The sequence below is a fragment of the Crocuta crocuta genome, unplaced genomic scaffold (genome assembly GCF_008692635.1).
Source record: "Crocuta crocuta isolate KB4526 unplaced genomic scaffold, BGI_CrCroc_1.0 scaffold38, whole genome shotgun sequence".
NCBI lineage: Eukaryota > Metazoa > Chordata > Mammalia > Carnivora > Hyaenidae > Crocuta > Crocuta crocuta.
The window spans coordinates 2,570,788-2,590,731 of record NW_027532605.1 but is presented as its reverse complement, the minus strand read 5'-3'; the positions used below and the strand labels follow the sequence as shown (position 1 = coordinate 2,590,731).

General features: G+C 39.7%; 1 long non-coding RNA gene across 1 annotated transcript; it reads right to left on the bottom strand.

Moving 5' to 3' along the window:
* Positions 1–12,075: 12,075 nt before the first annotated feature.
* On the bottom strand, positions 12,076–19,551 carry LOC144244876 (uncharacterized). The gene is made up of 2 exons (XR_013339094.1): positions 19,334–19,551; positions 12,076–13,401 (listed from the first exon to the last, which is right to left on the bottom strand). It is a non-coding gene; the product is annotated as an uncharacterized LOC144244876 (long non-coding RNA).
* Positions 19,552–19,944: the final 393 nt, after the last annotated feature.

Below are 19,944 nucleotides of genomic sequence, written 5' to 3'. Positions count from 1 at the left end.
CATTATGTGATATCACAGACCTCTCTTCATTGCACCTAAGCTGTAGCACCTCTCTTCTCTCAAAGCAACCCCCTCTCTCTGTGCTCACTTTGCCTGCTAGAGTGTGGTTGCCTTCTCTCAGCGCCATGTTTTCTGATTTGCAGACCTGATCAACTGGCTCTTGACATTAAAAAAAAAAAAAAAAAAAAAAGACTTCCATCACCTTCAGCTACTGAATAAAGTCCAAACCTCAGGGTGTGGTAGCAGGATAGCTGATGAATGCCCAAATGGGAGAAGCTGGAGATACCAACGGAGAGGATTGAGAAACTGCCTTTTCTTTTTCTTGGATTACATTTTACACATCAATAAAATAAGTTAAGTTTTTTAAAAAGCCAACTTTTGGGGCTCCCAATGGCCATCTTAGGGACACTTTGAGCAATAGAACGTGTGATGATGGTAACAAATTACAACATATAAAATAAGAATAGATGAAGAAATACATGGAGGAAAAGGAAAACTCTTTCTTAAAGTAGAATTGTAAGTAATAAATGTAGAAGGAAATGTTGGCAAAAACTATAATAATAATTGTTTCAGGCAAAAATCATCAACGGATGCCAAAGTTAGTAGGTGAAAGTAGAATTGTAAGTAATAAATGTAGAAGGAAATGTTGGCAAAAACTATAATAATAATTGTTTCAGGCAAAAATCATCAACGGATGCCAAAGTTAGTAGGTGAAAGTATCATGAGAAACACTATATATTCATGATCTCACCTGACACATAATATTTTTTATAAAGGGTAAAATTAAATTTACAGCAGAGAATTCTGGCAGAACCGCCTTAATGAAGTGATCAGAAATGAACCCTACCAGTGTGGAACAAAGCATGCTTCCCGATGTGCTGTTATGAGGACACCTATTGCTTGTGTGGTATCCTTGCCAAAAATACATAACTTACATTAGTGGCTCTCAGCTGAAATGGATTCCCTCTCACACTCAGGGGGCTTTTCAAAATGTCTGGAAATATTTTTGATTGTCAAGACTGGAAAAGTGCTCCTGGCATCAGGTGGGTCAAGGTCAAGGGGACTGTATACAATAAATACAATGCAGAGAACAGACTTCATGACAAAGAATTTTCTGGCCCAGAATGTCAATACTGCCAAAATTGAGAAATCTTGAACTAAATTTAATTGTGAGGAACCATCAGATAAACCCAAATTGGTATCGTCTAAAACATAACTGGCCAATATTCTTCAAAAATTCAAAAGAAAATAAAGATGGAAGAATTGTTCAAAGGTAAAAGAGACAAGAGAGACAGACATCCAAATGCAATGTGTGATGTGTGTTGCTGGACTGAATCCTAAGTAGGAAAAAGGATATTAGTGGAACAACTGAAGAAATTTAAACGAGGCCTGTAGATTAGAGAACAGAGTTACATCACTGTTATTTTCCTGATTTTGAGCCTTGTGCTATGAATATGCAAGATGGTAACAGTTAGGAAAACTAGGTGAACAGTAGACAGGAATTCTTTGCGTAAGTTTTACAACTTTTTGTCCATCTAAAATTGCTCTAAAGTGAAACAATTAAATGAAAAATATTTTAAAGAATTTTTTAATGTTTATTTATTTTTGAGAGAGAATGGGGGAGGGCCTGAGAGAGAGGGACAGAGAATCCAAAGCAAGCTCTGCACTGCCCGATGAGGTGCTCAAACTCACAAACCATGAGGTCATGACCTGAGCCGAAGGTGGACTCTTAATCGAGAAAGCCACAAGGCACCCCTAAATATTTTAAATTTTTAAAAATAGGAGAGAAAAAAGAAATGAAACACATAGAAGAATTTGAGAAAATACAATGAATATTAAAGGTAGACAAAGAACATATGGATAGTATGAGAACCTTCCTGAGATTAAAAAAAAAAAAAGACTTGAAAATATTGAAAGACTATACCATCTACCCTGAGAATATTAACACATATTGACCAATATTAAGACATATTCTAGTAAAATCACTCAACTTTAGAGAAAAGGAAGCTATCCCTTGAGTATCTTTTAAAAAATGTAGGTAATTTATAAGAAAAAGAAAAATTAGGTGCACCTGGATGGCTCAGTTAGTTAAGCAGCTGACTCCTCATTTCAGCTCACGTCATAATCTCACAATTCATGAGACTGAACTCCACACTGAGCTCTGCACTGACAGTGTGAAGCCTGCTTGGGCTCTCTCTCTCTCCCTCTCTTTCTGTTCCTCCCCAACTCACACTCTCTCTTTCTGTCTCAAAATGAATAAACTTTATAAAAAAGTATAAAAAAAGAAAAGGAAAATTAGATCATTACACTTGTTGACACAAATGTTCTATGTGAGGAAAATACGGACTAACAAATTTAAGATCCTCAAGGAAACAAGTATGAAATCAAAAAGACTTTTTAAATTTTATTTATTCATTTATTATAGAGAGAGAGAGAGCACAACTAGGAGAGAAGGGTGGAGGCAAAGGGGGAGAGAGAGAATCTTTTTTTAATTCTTATTCTTGAGACAGAGAGAGAAAGAGAGAGAATGGGGCATGAATGGGGGAGGGGCAGAGCGAGAGAGGGGCACAGAATTTGAAGCAGGATCCAGGCTTTGAGCTGTCAGCACAGAGCCCGATGTGGGGCTCAAACCCACAAGCTGTGAGATCATGACCTGAGCCAAAGTCAAACACTTAACTGACTGAGCCACCCAGGCACCCCTAGAGAGAAAAACTTAAGTGGGCTCCATGCTGAGTGTAGAGCCTAACACAAGGCTCATTCTCGTGACCCTGGAATCCTGACCTGAGTCAAAATCAAGAGTAGGATGTGCAACTGACTGAACCACCCAGGTGCTCCCAAAGATTTTTTTTTTTTGATCAAGCATAACTTTCAAGCATAATGGGCACAGATAGACCTCAAAATATTGTTTCCATGGGCTCTTCTTGTGAAATCTTCTAGAAAATAAGCCTCAAACAACAAAATAACTAGACAGACAGACTGACGTAAGAACTGTTGGTGAACATTAAGGCAGAGGTTCCTGGAGCCAAGATGACTAACTGAACGCTGAGAGAGCATGTGCAGAGCTATATCCTCTGATAGTATAGATGTCCTACAAATGTTTCAAAATAGAGGAGAAAATATTTTGAGTTATCATATTGACATTTGTCTTATAACTGCTATCCTGAGACTGTTATGTGTATAATAGAGGGTAAAACAAATGAGTACTCATGAGATGCTCAATTCTATCATCTCCTTTGTTCCTGAGAAAAATTCTATCATCTCATTTGTCCCTAGTTCCTTGAGAACCAGGATTCTTGACATGGAAAAAAGAAGACACTAAAGTAGAAGAGAAGAGGGTAAGTAAAAACTGTGTGATCTCAAAACTGAAGGGGAACTATCAAGATAAACCCAAGAAGTACTTGATCTTATTTTACTTTCCGATACATCCACTGAAAAGACCTAGAAACAACAAGCTACACCACAGTAATGAGCATCTCTAGCATGGAGATTGTGGCCTTGCAGTACCGCTTTTCCCTACAAGGGACCAGATCTCTTTGGAGAAGTGATGGATTCCAGGTACAGGGCAGGAAGTGAGCAAGACCAGGGACATCTTGTCACACCTGATGGCACAAAAGCTATCAAAGACTACAAGGGTCATGTCTGAAGGACTCAGGAGTCCACTTGAAAAGGGTCCCACAGGCCAAAGACAGAAAATTTTGAGTTTATAATGATAATTGCAGTGGACTGAAATTCATCAAATATATTTAAATCCGTGATGTCACGAAGCTATAGTAAGTAATTGTTACATTTTGGAGGACGATAGGAAGCCAAATCATTATCTTGAAATCTGGCGAACAGAGCTACAGATCTAAGCATTCATCCTCTCTTCTCTACATGAACTGTATTACTGTGTAACCAAATATTGGATGAGGGCAAGTGTCTCTTTATGAAGGTACTCTAATAAATGAAAAAATAGATATCTCGAATATCATCCTTTTTGCAACCTTATGGGGAAAGGTGGGGCACATTGAAGGGCTTCTGGGTGACTGATGAAATTCTGTTTCATGACCTTGGAAATGGTGGCCTTCTAATGATTCCCAAAGCCATACATTTGCTGTGTGTGTATTAGTGTTTTGTTTTACAATAAAATTGAAAAGGAGATGAAAAAGAAAGAAAGAAGAACCAAAAGACTGAGGTGAATTTTTTCATAATTGTTAGTTTTGAAAGGCAATGCCTCACAGAAGTCAAGGGTTGATTTGACATAGAAAACTTACTTCTAGGGGACTTTGGGTTAAGTTTCCTCTAATTTATTGTAACCTTTCATGAGCAGTAGGTTTATTTTTAAAACCAAGTAAACAAAACAGTGATAAGCTTTGTCCCTTGCTCTCCCAGAAGTGGTGAGAAAATAGAGTTATGTGTTTCCTCTTGCAGATGCATTGCTTAATATTACCTAAAACATCTTTGTAATTTATCAGGGCAATAAATTTCTATGAATCAATTAGGCAACGTGACAAGATACATGACTCTGGATTGTTTATTTACAGTCAATGCCTACTAACTCATATTATTTAGGTGGACTCTTTTAAACATGTTGGTACTTGCACGATAGGTATGTGGAGACAGTACCTTGCATACTGCAGAAACTCAATAAATATTTTATAAAGTTTAAGCACATAAATTAGACAAAAGAACATATTAAACTTCACCATGATTATGCAAATAGTTAAACACAGACTGTGGACTTATGTGCTGTTCGTAGCTTTAGGGCAGGAAGGTCTTCAGCAGGAGTTTCTCGGAAGTCAGTCTTCTATGTTAATCCCCTGAATCATCTCATGGCTTTAATTAAACTGATGACAATCACATTTATATCTGCAGCCCAGACCTCTCCCCTGATGTCCACATATAATTCTAATAACCTACTGAACAGCTCTACTGCTCTACTTGGAGGCTAATAGGCATCTCACACTTATTATGTCCCAGACCAGATCCCCGATTGCCACCTCTACAAACTCTCTCTAGCCACAGTTTTTCCATTTCAACATACAGCTACTTCTTCCCTCCACCTGCCTTCATCCCAAATCTTGGGGTCATTCTTGATACCTCTCTGTCTCTCACACCCCACAGCCAATCTATCGTCAAATATCATCAAGTACTATTTTCAAAATATATTCAGAAATCTGGGGCACCCAGGTGGCTCAATTGGTTAAATGTCTGATTCTTGATTTGGGCTCAGATAATAATCTCGCAATTATGGCATGAAGCCCCGCATAGGGCTCTGTTCTGAACATGGAACCTGCTTAAGATTCTCTTTCCCTCTCCCGCTGCCCCTCTTCCACTCACTCTCTCTCTCTAATATATATATATTCAGAAATCTGGCGATTTCTTATGACGTGCATGACTACAACTGTGGTTTAAGCTGCCATCATTTCCTTTTATTTCAATGTAATTTCAAACATATAAAACAGTTGCCAAAATTGTATAAAGAACTCCCATATACCCGTTACCCAGAGTCATTAGTGTTTTACATTTTTTTCTTCGATTACTTTATCATTTACTCATCTTTCTTTTCTTCCCTCTCTCAGACACACAAACATAATGCACATACATACACACACACACACACACACATAAATACATATACATAAACTTTATTCTGAATGTTGATTAAAGTGGTACCTACCTGGTTTTTCAGTGCTAAGTTATAGTTAAGTTTATAATTAATAAGTAAATTTTCCCTTTATAATTAATAAATCATTTGGAGGCAGATGTTTAAGACTATATATGAAGATGCTGTTCTCATCAAATTTTCAACCACTAGTTTTAGCTTCTATTGATGATTTTCAAAATCCACCATCCCTTTACATTTATTAGTTGCCAACATTCTGTGAAGAAGAAATTTCCTATCTTCCCATTTATTTATGTATTATTTGTTTCAATCAGTAGGAACTTGTGGACGTATCCATTGTGTTCTATTTTGTTACTTTTATTATACAATTTGATCCTCAATTGGATTATCCTCTCATTTTATATGCACATATGTTGTAAATCCCATAATACAATAATGCAATATATACTTTGTTTTAAAAAGTGAGCAATCTTTAAAATAACTTGAGAAAAAAAGATGGTCTTTTATTTTTCACCCACATATTTACCATTTCAGTGCTTTTTATTCCTTCCTGTAAATCTGTTTTCATCTGCTGTCCTTCTCTCCATTTGGGAAAAAAAAAAATCTTCTCTTGTTAGTTTAGAAGTTCAGGTCTATTATTCTATACTCTCTTCTCTTTCTGGAGCACCAAGTACACAGATATTATACCACTTGATGCTGTCCTGCAGGCCATTTAAACTCTACTTTTTAAGAGCTTTTTTCTTTCTGTTTCATAGATTAGATAATTTTTATTCATTTCTTTCTGCTCCATGGATTGTTATAATTTCTATTTTGAAAGTCAGAGACTCTTCCTTCTGCTCTTTTGTCTATCATTAAGCCCATTCAGTGAATTTTTCATTTGAGATATTATACTTTTCAGTTATAAAACTTCTTCCTTTTTATTACATTTCCATTTTTCTGTGAAGATTCACCAATAATTATGGCCACGTTTTCCTTTAAGTGCTTGAACACAGTTATAATAGTTGCATTGAATTTATTTCCTGTTAATTCCAGTATCTGGTCAGAGCTGGTTTCCACTGATAGCTTTTTCCCTTGACCATGAGTCACATTTTTATCTTTTTTTTCACATCTAGTAATTCAGATTTCAGACTAGACATTGTGCATGATATATCACATAGACTCTTCGGTTCTGTTATCCAGTTATTCTAGCAAACAATTCACTTGGTTGAACTTTAAACTTGCTTCCCCTTCTGTGAGCAGTAGTTAACATCTCTGGTCAGTTGTTATGGTCTTCTTCCTTTGTTTTCCCCTGGGCTTTTTCTCCCCGTATATTTACAGTTCAGGGGTCATTTAAGGAGTGGAATGGAATATATATATAGATTTCTGGGCTCCCCACCCTGTGGAATCTTTTTTTCTGAGATTTTTCTGCTCACGTTCCAGCTGCTCTTGCAGTCCCCAAGTTCTGCCCTCTGATTCTTCAAACCAAGGAGACTGTGCTTTCTGAGGGAGTTCTAGCTGCCCCAGTTATATGGACTGGAGCCTGTGGTGCAGTGAAAAAGCCACAATCTCACTCATCATGATTCTTTTCTTTCAAAGGTTTAGTTCTCTCCAGTTTCTGTCTGTTTCTGATCACTTGACAGTGTCTTACATTTTTAGAAAATATTTTGTCCAGGGTTTATCATTGTGATCTGTGGCAGGTTTAGTCTGATACACGTTACTCTGCCATTCCTGGAACCAGAAGCTGCCATCATTTCTTCCCTAGAGTAGAGCTGTGGCCACCTAATTGGTCTCCTCACTCACACTCTCGCCCCTTCAGTCTGTTTTCTACCCAGGAGCCCAATGTAGCCTATTAATATTTAAGTTATATCACTTCACTTTTCTGGTTAGAACCCTTTATTTATTTATGACTACATTTAGAATAAAAGCCAAAATTTTTGTAATGACCTACAAGGCGCTCCACCACCTGGCTCCCTCATTATCCTGCTAACTGTATCTCATGTTCCGCTCTAGGTACACTTGCCACCTTGCTGTGCTAACACACAATAGATACACTTCTGCCTCAAGGTCCTGGTCCTGGCCATTCTCGCTTCCTTCAGATATCCACCCTGCATACTCCCTCACTTCCTGCAGGTCCAGATCAAATGTCACCTTCTCAGGGAGCCCTTCTCTGACCATTCTCTTTGAAATGTGCCCTCCTCTCCTCTCCTGTCCACATGATCCCCACTGGCATTCCTTACTTCCATTTTTTGCTGTAGTTTTCTCCATAATACTTACCACCATCTAAAATATTATCATTTTACTATTTTGTTTATTATCTACCTCCACTGGGAAAAAATGAGCTTGATGAGGGCAGAAGTTTTTTCTCTTTTGTTCATTGCTCTTTCCCCAGGGCCAGAATAGTGCCTGGCAGTCAGAAGATGTTCACTGGACACATGTCCAAAAAAGACTGAACAAATGTGAATTATTCCTTTGTCAAGCAAGTCTATACCTAAACTATAGATACAAGTCCAGTGATGAGAGTTTGACTTCTCCTAATTAGGGATCAGGCAATAGGATAGGTCTACCAAGCTTCTACTATAAGATAAACCTATACTCCTTCTGTCCTGATATGGAGAACGGCAATAAATAATCTTTATTCTACCTAGAGACCTGTCCAACACTAAATTTATATGGTAGTTTAAACACAGTATAATACAAAGCACATTGACTTTGGAGTTGGACAAAGAGTACTATGAACTTTATTAGCTAGATGACATTGAGTTATTCAGTACCTCTGAGGCTCAATTTCCTAATCTGAAAGAATGATAATGGTTATATCTAGGTTTTTTAGTTGAAACTGGGTAAAGAATTGGGAGTGACAGAAAAATCACAAATAATACACTATCAAACAAGATAGAAGTTTTTTTTTTTTTTATCTTTCATGAGTAAGTCTGGAGGTTGGTCCAGAGTGGCTATGCTATTCCATGTATTTGGCTTCTTTCATCTCATAACTCTGTCTGTAGAAGAGTTCACTCCCAAGTTCACCTAAAGTTTCATCTAAAGCTCTTGTTCTAGGTACCATGTCTACTCTGGCCAACAGCAATGACAGAATAAACAGAGAGAAGCAATCGCAAAGTCTGCCCCCAAAATATTTGTCCCAAAGTCGGCCCCCAAAATATTTGTCCCAATCACTAGAACCCAGATAAATAGCCATCTACATCATCACCAGAAAACGTAGTGTTAATTATGAAGAACTATAAGCCCTGTTGAGAATTTTATTACCATGGAAGAAGGAAAAAAATGAATATTAGGGGCAAATGGCAGCCTTCCTCTCTAGTTTATTGTAAAGATTAAATTACTAAGATTCATGATATCTAGGAAGCATTTAAACTATTAACTATCTCTTCCCTTTTCTACATTAAATTGTCTCTTGGCCTTCTCTTTCAAGAAAATGAAAATTCTTTCATCTCTTCCTCCTGGTTTTTATTTGTCACAGATTTCTACTGTACTTTTCTAAACCTTCTCAGTGTTCTACAACTTTTATAGGTAGAGATGAACTCTACTCACTCCAATCTAAATAGGGATGTTCTAGGTGACGCTAAGCCATTAATGTCCATCCTTTTCAAGAAGTATTTCTCAGATTATTGGGTTTCTTTGGGACGAGATGTAATAAGGCAGATGTAGAGCACTTTGTTGGCGCTCTGATACCTTTATCTCTTTTCTCAGCACTGCGTACAAAGTGAGGTTCTAAGATCTCATTCACAGTCTCTAAATGATCGTTGCTTTCATTTTAAGTGAAGGAATTATTTCTTCAAGTAAAATCTTGTGACTGTACCTCAAACAAGTTCAAAGCCCAATTTTACTGCTCAAAGCTAGGATGAGGCTGTAGGCAAATTACTGGTCAAGATTATCGCTTTACTTGTTGATAATCTGTTAATAGGAGGTGAGTATGACAGGTTACAAAAAGGGATTTGGCAAGGAAGTCAAGATTCCTGCTCTCTTCAGTAAACTTCAGCTATAAACTGAGACCTGGTTGCCTTGCAATTCCATCCAATCCACGACAAACACTGCCCATACTTCCCCCAGACTCTGCCACTAAAAGTTGCAGAGTTAATGATTGAAAGTCAAGAAACTGATCCACAGAGTTATAAATAAAACATAAATGAACAAGCTGCCATCAGGCCTTCAATGTGTTGGGAGCCAGAGGGCCGAGGAGGCAGAATGGGTGAGGAGAGTGAGATATGCATGAAACCCTCCAGGACAGATAGTGACTAGGTCTCATTTTCCAACCGTTCCATCTCCCTGCATCTCCTCTGACCCCCCAAACCCACAGCATTGCCTTTTGCACTTTACCTTTCTCACTGCCATCTTCTGCATTTCACTTTCTGGGTCCTAGTCTTTCCCTAAGTTCTCACTTTAAAAATCATCTCTCCTGAATTTTGTCAAAAATGCTATTCTGACCATTTCATACACACTGATGTACCTCCTTCTAGTTTATATGTCTAATGTGGTAGTTCTCAAATGGGGGCCATTTTGTCTTCTAGGAACATTTGGGAGTGTCTAGAGATATTTTTGGTTGTCACACTGGAACTGAGGAGCAGGGAACTCCCGGCATCTAGTTAGTAGAGCCAGAGATGCTCTAAACGTCCTACTCTGTGTGGGTCACCACCCTCTGCCCCCAGCACCACCAAAGAATATTCTGGCCTCAGATATCAAAGAGTGGCTAGGCTGAGAAACTGGTCTAAAGTCTATATTCTCAACAAGGATAGTAACTTAAGTATTACAGTGGCTCAACCCAACCCTACCTGACAAAAATCGTATTCCTTACTTCCTTGAGATTTAGTTTCCTGGGGAGAAGAGTAGCAAACAGAAAAAAAAAAAGTCAAAAAAGGCTCATTTTGGGAGCATTAATAAAAGAAAAGGTCGAGGAACACTGGTCTAACATTAGGAAATTTTCAGGGTGAAGAATCAGTGCATTAAGCCCTTATACAAAGCACACGGTTGCAATTCAGCAAAAGCTGGCTTCTGGCGTTGACATACAGCAACCTCCTAGAATTAAATATGAGTTTCAAATAACTGGTCCTGATTTTCCTGGGAAGAAGGGCAGGCAGGCCAGCTCTCAGTGGCTGAGTCCTTCTTTGAGGAAAGCATATATATTCTTTCAGGCCCCAAAGGCACCTTAAGATGTTTTGGGCCAGTGATTTACTTAATGACACCCAGTGACCTAGAAGAATTAATGTGCCTTTAAATGATGAGTTTTTATGGCTTCCCCAAAGGCCCTAATTTATTTGGTAGTTGGGCACTGTAACGTAGAAAACAGAGGCGAGAATTTTAAGAACATCACATTCTGCTCTCAACTTAGTGTGTTTCTTTTTGCTTAGAGGTATTTCCCCTCTTGGAAAGGTTTAAAATCCCATTTCTTCTCTGAAGGTCAAAAGCAAACATATCTTTCCGAGACATTTTATCCTGTCCAGAGCTTTAGAGAGGTCAAATAATAAAATGACTAATATAGGTAACTTCAGACTCTGGGTCAGTAAGTTCTATTTCCTCCAACTAGTGAACATTAAAAAAATTAAAACAAGTTTTTATCAAAATTGGCTGGAGTTTCCTGAGATACCACATTTTACTAAAAGAAAATAGAAGACAGTAAGTATGTGTAACTTTGAGCAGGTTTTCTGTGATATTCTTTCTTTATTTTTCTTATTTATTTATTGCTTACTCATATTTGAGAGAGAGAGAGAAAGAGACAGAGCATGAGTTTGGGAGGGGCAGGGAGAGAGGGAGACACCGAATCGAAAGGAGGCTTCAGGCTCCGAGCTGTCAGCACAGAGCCTGATAAGAGTCCAGAACTCATGAACCAGGAGATCATGACCTGAGCCAAAACCCAGGTGTTTAACCGACTAAGCCACCCAGGCACCCCAATATTCTTTCTTTAAAGCCTGTTTGGCCTCACCAAGTTCTTCCACCCTGTGCCTGGGAACAGCCCCAGGAGCTAGTTCACTCAGGGAGAAGAGGCTCTAAGGCACTTCGGGGGTGGAGCCCATAGCAGTGGCTGGCCTGGAAGAGGTGAGGAGTCAAAACTTTTTTTTGAAATCAGAAAATACTCTTACAACTTTGAGGACAAAGTTTACGGCTTTGTTGGTCAGAGTAATTAAGTGGAGGTCGGTCCAGGAATGTGGCCTCCTCGATCCACACAGCTGCAGAAGACTCTGGGAAGAAAGGCTCCTCACTTCCTGTAACTGTGGGTTGTTCCACTGGGACTTCCTGTCACGGGCTGTCCTTAGGGCTCCAACCATCCCCCTCCACCCCACCCCTGCTCTTAGGCTTTCCTCCTACCAGTTTCCATCGTCTTCAAACAAAAGGAAAAGGGGAGAGTGAGCTCATTGAAAATGACGCCAAAAGATATTTTACAGCAGAACTGCTTTCTAAATGAATTCACATGTTTCAAAACATTTTTCTACTAAGTAATTTTAGTTATAGTTTAAAAAACAAAATGAGGCAGGAACAGGAAAGAGAGAAAGGCCTTTATGAGGCCAAAATAGAAGTTTTATTGGATTCTGTTTCAAAAATAGAGTCCCCAGGTTCAGATCCTACTCTGACAATACAAGGCAAAACCATGTAGTTTTATATGAATGCAGTATTTTCATTTAAAATGTGATCTGGTATTCCAACAGAGGAAATTATTTTGGCATTGTGGAAGTTTGCTTTTCAGAGACCTTTAAGAACAATTTCATTGAGTTTCATGGTGCTTTATATTTTTAATTTAAGTGTTACCATCATCAACTTTATTTAGTAGTGCATAGAACATACATTGTCTCTGCTAAACAAATAAGTGATCTAAGGATAGAATGACCACTCCACAAACGAAATGCAATGGCATGAAGTACACATGCAATTTTGTAGGCTTAGCCCTTCCTTCACACTTCCAAATAGCATGCAACAAAGATAAATGAAATATTTTATACTGATCATGTGAATTATACACAAAAAGAAATGTTCTGACCCAAAAACTCAAAGCTGTTGATAATAATGCCTTAAGCTTTTGTGCATTTCATCAGTTTTCAAACACTTTCTCCATTTATGTTACCTCACTTGATATTCTCAGTGATCTATGAGGCAGGCCTGGCAAACATTACACAGTGGATATGTAGCTCATGTACAGCTTAGATATGGAAGACTAGAGCTTCTCTAGGATTCACATTAGTTTTTGACTCTGCGTTGGTGGCAGTAACTTTCAGGGCTCCGCTAGCAACTAATTACCAAAAAGCACCTCTTCCGGGTAGCTTCCAGGTGGAAATATCCCCCAAACCCTCTTTCTCCAGGTGCAGGGCTTAGGATGCAGCGAACACTTGGGATTCGCCCAGCCTGAACACCCACCCTTTGACCAGACATTTTTGTATGAGACGCAACAAACACAGGCGGGTGTCGTAGTCTGGACAACTTTCATCCTTCTTGGGCTTCTCCCCGGTTCTGTTAGGGTAAGTGCCATAGTTTGGATTCTGTGAATTTCCGAGAGCTCAGGACGGGGAGGTGGGGGAGCGGGGAAACACCTTCTGGTTGTCCACACATGTGACCCTCTGATGTCCGGTGTTCTTGTTTGTATATCGCTGCAGACCCGGCGGCCCTCTGCTGTTTCCATTACATGCTTGGGGGCAGAGCATGTTGGCTCAGAAGCCCATGGTCCTTTGCCCACAAGCTCCGTGCAGCCATTTCCCCTCAGAGCTTCTGCAAAGACCAGCACAGGTGCCCTCTGCATATGGCTCTCACTCTCTCAGGCTTCATCTCTGTCTGCGTCTCTCATGCTCACTTGCTGTCTCTCACTTTCTGCTCTTTCTCATCTGGGGAGAAAGGGTAAGAGAGCAAAGGAGCCTTTCCTTAAGATTCGGGCTTTTGTGAGACAAAGCCAGACCTTTCTCTAAGCTGCTTCTGTTCCAGCCCTGCTACAAAACTACCTAAAGACCATGAGAACAGAGCTATTTCCTTGAATAGAAGGGAAAGAGAAGGAAAGAATACAGGCGGAGAAAAGTATCCATTCACAGTCATTATTTTTTAGATGGAAAATAAACTGATATAAATGTTGGAACCAAGGTAAAATAGGCCAGAATTTGCTAGTTTTTTACACCACAGCTTAATAGAGCAAGCTTGGTACTCAATTACCAGAAAAAAAAAAAAATAGATAGGCCCAACCTCCCTATGTTTTGAATTGACTGTTGGATCAAGATGATAAAAAATAAGCACTAAGTGGCTCCATGTTTTCCCCCTCCATTCTATTGGGTGAAAGATCTTCTCATGGGTATGATGAAATCCAGTACTTCACATGTTCTCTGACAGGCTGTCAGGCCGTTGGGCTCTCTGGGAAAGACCAAGTAGATGGCTAACATGGCTGTGGAAGCCTTGGGTCCCCATAGTTCCCATATGTTGAGCATATTGAAGGGCATGGCATTCTCAAAGCAGCCCCTTTGATGTGTTGTTTTTCTAATGAAGAGTAACATGTGCTTTGGAATACACAGGATGGTTTCAAATCTGGCTGGGGGTTGGGGTGGGGTGATCAAGAAAGAAATGCCATCTATGGGCAGATGTAAAGATGGAATAGAAATTAGCCAGGGGCGCCTGGGTGGCCCAGTTGGTTGAGCGTCCGACTTCGGCTCGGGTCATGATCTCACAGTTCGTGGATTCAAGCCCCGCGTCAGACTCTGTGCTGACAGCTCAGAGCCTGGAGCCTGCTTCTGATTCTGTGTCTCCCTCTCTCTCTGACCCTCCCCTGCTCATGCTGTCTCTCTCCCTAAAAAAAGTAAATTAAAAAAAAACATTTAAAAAATACTGGAAAAAAAAAAAAAGAAATTAGCCAGGAGAAGAGTTTGAGGGAGAGAGAAGAAATAGGAAAAAGAACATATACAAGGCAAGGCCTACAGATGAGCAGACACGGCTTGTTGGGGAAACGGAAAATTGTTTGCTACTGACAGGCAGAATTGTAAGGGCAGGATAAGGGAATGGGATTGGGGGAGAATTGGAAATTTAAGATTGAAAAATTAAGAAGAGAAGTTTGCAGAAGTGAAATTAGTTGTATGTAGCAGAAAACTCAACAGTGGCTTAAACAAGGTAAACATTAATTTTTCTCATGTGATAAGTAGGAGGTGGGTCGGTATTTGCTGTTGTTGGTTAGGTGGTTCAGAATCATCAAGGTTGCAGTGAGCCTCTTGGCCCTTTTTTCACTCTAGTCAGAGCTTCTATGTCCAGGAATTAAGGAAAAAGCAAAAAGGGCAAAAATGGGGGCGCCTGGGTGGCTTAGTCGGTTAAGCGTCCAACTTTCACTTAGGTCATGATCTCGCGGTTCGTGGGTTCGAGCCCCGTGTCGGGCTCTGTGCTGACTGCCAGCTCAGAGCCTGGAGCCTGTTTCGGTCTGTGACTCCCTCTCTCTCTGACCCTCCCCTGCTCACACTGTCTCTCTCTCTCTGTCTCCTAGAAATAAATAAAACATTAAAAAAAAAGGGCAAAAATGGTGCATGTTTATTGAATCTGACCTTTAAAGGAGTTTTTCTGGGAGCCCCTTGCCAAAGCTTCAGTTTATTTTCATTGTCCAGAGCTGTATCGCAACAGAGACTTATCTGTCTTCCAGACATCACAAAAAATGTTGGGATTTACTTTGGTTTTTTAAAAATTTTTAAATTATTTTTAAATGTTTATTTATTTTTGAGAGAAAGACAGAGATAGAGTGCAAGACAGGGAGGGGCAGAGAGAGAGAGAGAAACACAGAATCTGAACCAGGCCCCAGGCTCTGAGCTGTCAGCACAGAGCCCTACATGGGGCTTGAACCCACAAACCACAAGTTCTTGACCTGAGCTGAAGTCCAATGCTTAAACGACTGAGCCATCCAGGTGCTCCCACTTTCGTTTTTGTTTTTTTAAATGTTTGTATGTTTTGGGGAGAAGATAGATAGTCCCACATGGGTGCCAGTGGGAGAGGGGCAGAGAGAGAGGGAGAGAGACAGAATCCCAAGCAGGCTCCACACCCAACACAGAGCTTGACATGGGCCTTGATCTCACAAACCCTGAGATCATGACCTGAGACAAAATCAAGAGTTAGACACTTAACCAACTGAGCCACCCAAGTGACACTGGATTCACTTTGTATGGATAAATTTGATTCATATTTCCATTTTCCTCAACCAATCTCTATGGCCAATGCTCTGATTAAACCAATCCAAGCCCTTGTTATGTTATTCCTGAACTACACTTACATAATTTCATTCTACCAAGCACCTGCTCAAGAGACTTCAGACGTTCCATTACTGCAGGCCAGCACTTGGACTCTCCTCTAATGTTTCATCAATTAAATTAAACAAAGCTATATTAGACAGCTACCACAGGCAGATAGGCTGGACTAGCCCATATAGTCTAAGCAATATGGGCATTTCCAAGCCCACGCCTTGTTCCCTCCCTCCCCTCATTCAACCTACATGCATAGGATACATTCACCTACTTGATTCCAGTGTATCCTTCAAGATCCCGCTCAAGTCCCAGGCTGTGCTGGATGCCATCTTGCACATTGGCTTATGGGATTCCTTCCTTCTTCTAATTCACTGACCAATACCACATGACTAGCCATTAAAAAATGGATTGCCTTGTTGCTACTTGGTTTTTATGTTATTGAGCACTGTTCTATGCTTCTATCTAAGTATGTATCTTGTCTTTACATCTTGCATATATAATCTTTAGATATGTTTAATATTGAAGGAAGAAAACCAATGAATGAATAAATGAAAGATAACAACTGCTCCAAAAACATTCAATTACAGTCTTAAGATCATTAGGAAGCTTCCTTAGATTGAACTTGTCACTTGTCCTCTGAATTATGTTGTCAGATTTCCATTGAATGGTGAATCCAAATACACTTGGCACTAGGGGGACTTAGTCTGTTATACCTCCATATCCTTCTTTATTTACTATAGTCACTTTCTTCTGCAGATGAAAAATTTGACTTCACAGAGCCTTAGCTAAATATTAGTCAGGGCCCTAAACAAGTGTTATGGCATAGGAAGCCCAGGAAGTTAGTATCTGTCCAAGAAAATGGAACATATATGATTGCTAACTTGCTTGCTGAATCAGAAGAAATTCAGATCTCAGTTACTATCTAATTTGATGCATAGCAAATGGATGTCTTCAGAAAAGTAATAATTTATTGCTAAATACAGATATACCTGACTAGTAGTCAAATTGTCTAAGAAAGTCTAATAAAACTCTGGAGAGGTAATCTTGAAATAGTGAAAAATTCAAGTTAAACTTAACATTGTATCGGTCATCAACCTACCTTTATGATATATTCTCAAAACATCAAGGGACCTTCGGCATTTTAGTAAAAGCGATGACGACTTTAAAGCCTTTAATCATGTTTGATTTACCTCCAGAGACAATGAGTAAGTGCAAGGTAGGTGCATGAGGTATGCTCTGTTAACATGGCATCTGAAAAGGAATTCTTTCCTAGGCCTGCTGGCATTGAGTATATATGAACTTGTCTTTAAGAAGAGGAAAATATCAGTCATGAATAATGCTTGGAATACTTTTTCCAAGGTAGAACATGTTTTGCTTTCGTGCTTCAAATAATCCTGTTCAGCAAGACTAGCCTACACACTAAAAATCAGTGCCCAAATCTTTCACAGTGTAAATTAATCTCAGCATCTCTAGCTCTTTCTCAAAATAGATCAAGATTCACCTTGAGGTCTTTTTAACAACCTTCAGACTCTGGATAGCAGCTTGAGGCCCAGCGTTAGTAGGTTCCTAATGGAACAGCATAAAATGGAGCAGACAGCCAAAAGCCTCTCCCTTAGGGTCTGTGCTCCCCTCCATGCCTGGTCTTTGCTTGCATGACTTGGGAATCCTCTAGACTGATCGGCCTGTCTCATCATCTCCTACCTCTGCATATCGTTCCTGGAAACACTTGTCCTGCTTTTGCTAAATTCTTGCAAACTGTTTTCTTTCCCGGTTAGATCTCCGGGGGCACAAAGGAACACCCCTGACACGAATTTAAACTGGACTTCTGATCGGACTTTGACCTAAGCCTCCTGTCTCCATTCAGTGCTTGCTCTTGCGTGTTATTTATTTAATGAAACCCTCTGCTGTCTTTAGTTTGTCTCCTCGTGTATTTGGAAAGACAGTTTCAAAAGCAGCTATCAAATTATGCTCATCCTCTGGGATCAGGTCTGGGAGGTGGTAAGTAAATTAGAAAGTTGATAAGCGTATAAAATCATAAAAAAGGATATGCAGTTATTTTAAACATTCTATTTTAGCTTAAAACATTTTAATATACATTTACTTACCAATTTTTCCATAAAGGACCAAGTTCTCTCTGATTACAGTGAGTTGTCTCTCTGTCATAAACTGCTCCACTGTGTATTATTTTTAGTATTGGTTTCTTTATAATGGAAGGAGAACTTACAGATGCATTTAGACCCAAAGTTGTACAATTGTCTCAATCTTTTATATTTTATATGTGCACACTTAAATTAATAACAATATTTTGTATAGTGCTTTGCTTTTCTCAAGTCTTTCCTCAGCATTTGACTTTGTCTTCATAGGTACAAGTCACTTTCACATATCATTGATTTATACAGCATACACTGTGTTACATGAATTTAATGTTTATTTTTTTTGAGAGCTAGAGACAGAGCATGAGGTGGGGAGACAGAGAAGGAGACACAGAAGCCAAAGCAAGCACCAGCCTTCCAGCTGTCTGCACAGAGCCGGACACAGGCTGTCTCTGTCTCTCACACAAACTGTGAGATCATGATCTGAGCCCAAGTGGGACACTTAACCGACTGAGCCACCCAGGTGCCCCACAGTGTTACATAATTAAAGGAAAGAACCGGTGTTATAAACCGGTTTGGAAACAAATGCAATCGACTCTTGATAGAAATATAAATGGACCAATAGGAGGAGAAGTGAGAAAATGAGACAGGATCCTAGAAGCCACTAGCGAGTAATGAAAGTTCTGTGGGTATTATTCAGTGCGTTCTGAAGGGATGGAGACCATCTGCTGGAGACACATCAGTGATTAGTTGAAAGCATCTACTGGACGATGGTACAGAGCTAGTCCCAGTTCAGGCAACCCAAGAGGAAGAACATCCTCCCACTCTCAACTCTATATAGCAACGTAGGGGAAGAACCTCACTGGGTCATGATCTACCATGAGACTGACCACGGTTCCCAGGTTCCCAGTGTTCTATGATGGCTCACCTTAGGTCATACTGAATCCGAATGACACTCCTGGCATTACCTGCATGGTACAGCAGTCCTCGAGGAAGGGACTACTTCAGTGGACCAACCCCGATCTCCTTGGAAAATTCTTGCAAGGAGGCTACATTAGTTCAATATTAAATTCCTCTCCTCTCTTTTTAAGATGGCTTAAAATTTCTTAAGAGTAAAAAGTGGGATATAATATTAACAACAACAAAAACAACAACCAATGACAGCATTATGATGATGTGTCAGGCACTGTTCCAAGTATCTTATATGATTGTTACCTAATTGATCATCTGATGAACCCTAATCTCCACGGGGCCCCTTGCTGCCACCCGGCCATCTACCCACATTTCCCTACATTATTCCTACCTCCCAGATAACTGTTTTACACCTTCATGCCTTTCCTCAATCTCTCCATCCCTCCTATCTTTACTCAGTTGATGAACCTGCTTGTTATTTTACTGAGAAAGAAAAAAAAGGAGCCCTACTTGGGCACTGAATTCCCTCCCTCCCCTCCTCCATATGAGGGACTTACCTCCCAGGTCAGTTATTTCTTCTCCCCAGGGCATCATCAAATTTCCCCTTTCCCGTTCCCACTTCTGTCAGCATACAAGTCTGCTGTAATTTCTCCCATCTTAAAAAAAAAATCTCTTGTGACCTTATATCCCAGATTAACTACTACTCCACTTCTACTCCTAATGGAGCAAAAATTCTGATGGAGTTACCTACACTTGCTGTCTCTGATTTCTCTCCTTCCTTTCTCTCTTGAACCCTCTATAGTTCATCTTTGGCTTTTACTGCTCCATCAATGATTAAATCTCTGCCCTCATCTAGTTTGGTTCACCAGCAAGACTGAACAAAGCTGATCATTCTCTCCTCCTTGAAAACACATTTTTCACCTTGTTTCTAAAATAATCTTCAGTTTCACTCCTACATCACATCTGCTCTCTTTCAGTCTCCTTTGCTGGTTGCCCCTCATCCCCTAAGCCCTTGTATTTTGAATATCTCAGGCTGAGTCTCTTTATCTTTACTCAATCTCTGTTTGCTCTCATGGATTTAAATATATGTATAAACCGATGACTTTATAATTTATTTTCCTTACTTACACGTTAGGCATTGATGGCTTTTTCATTTGTATATCTAACT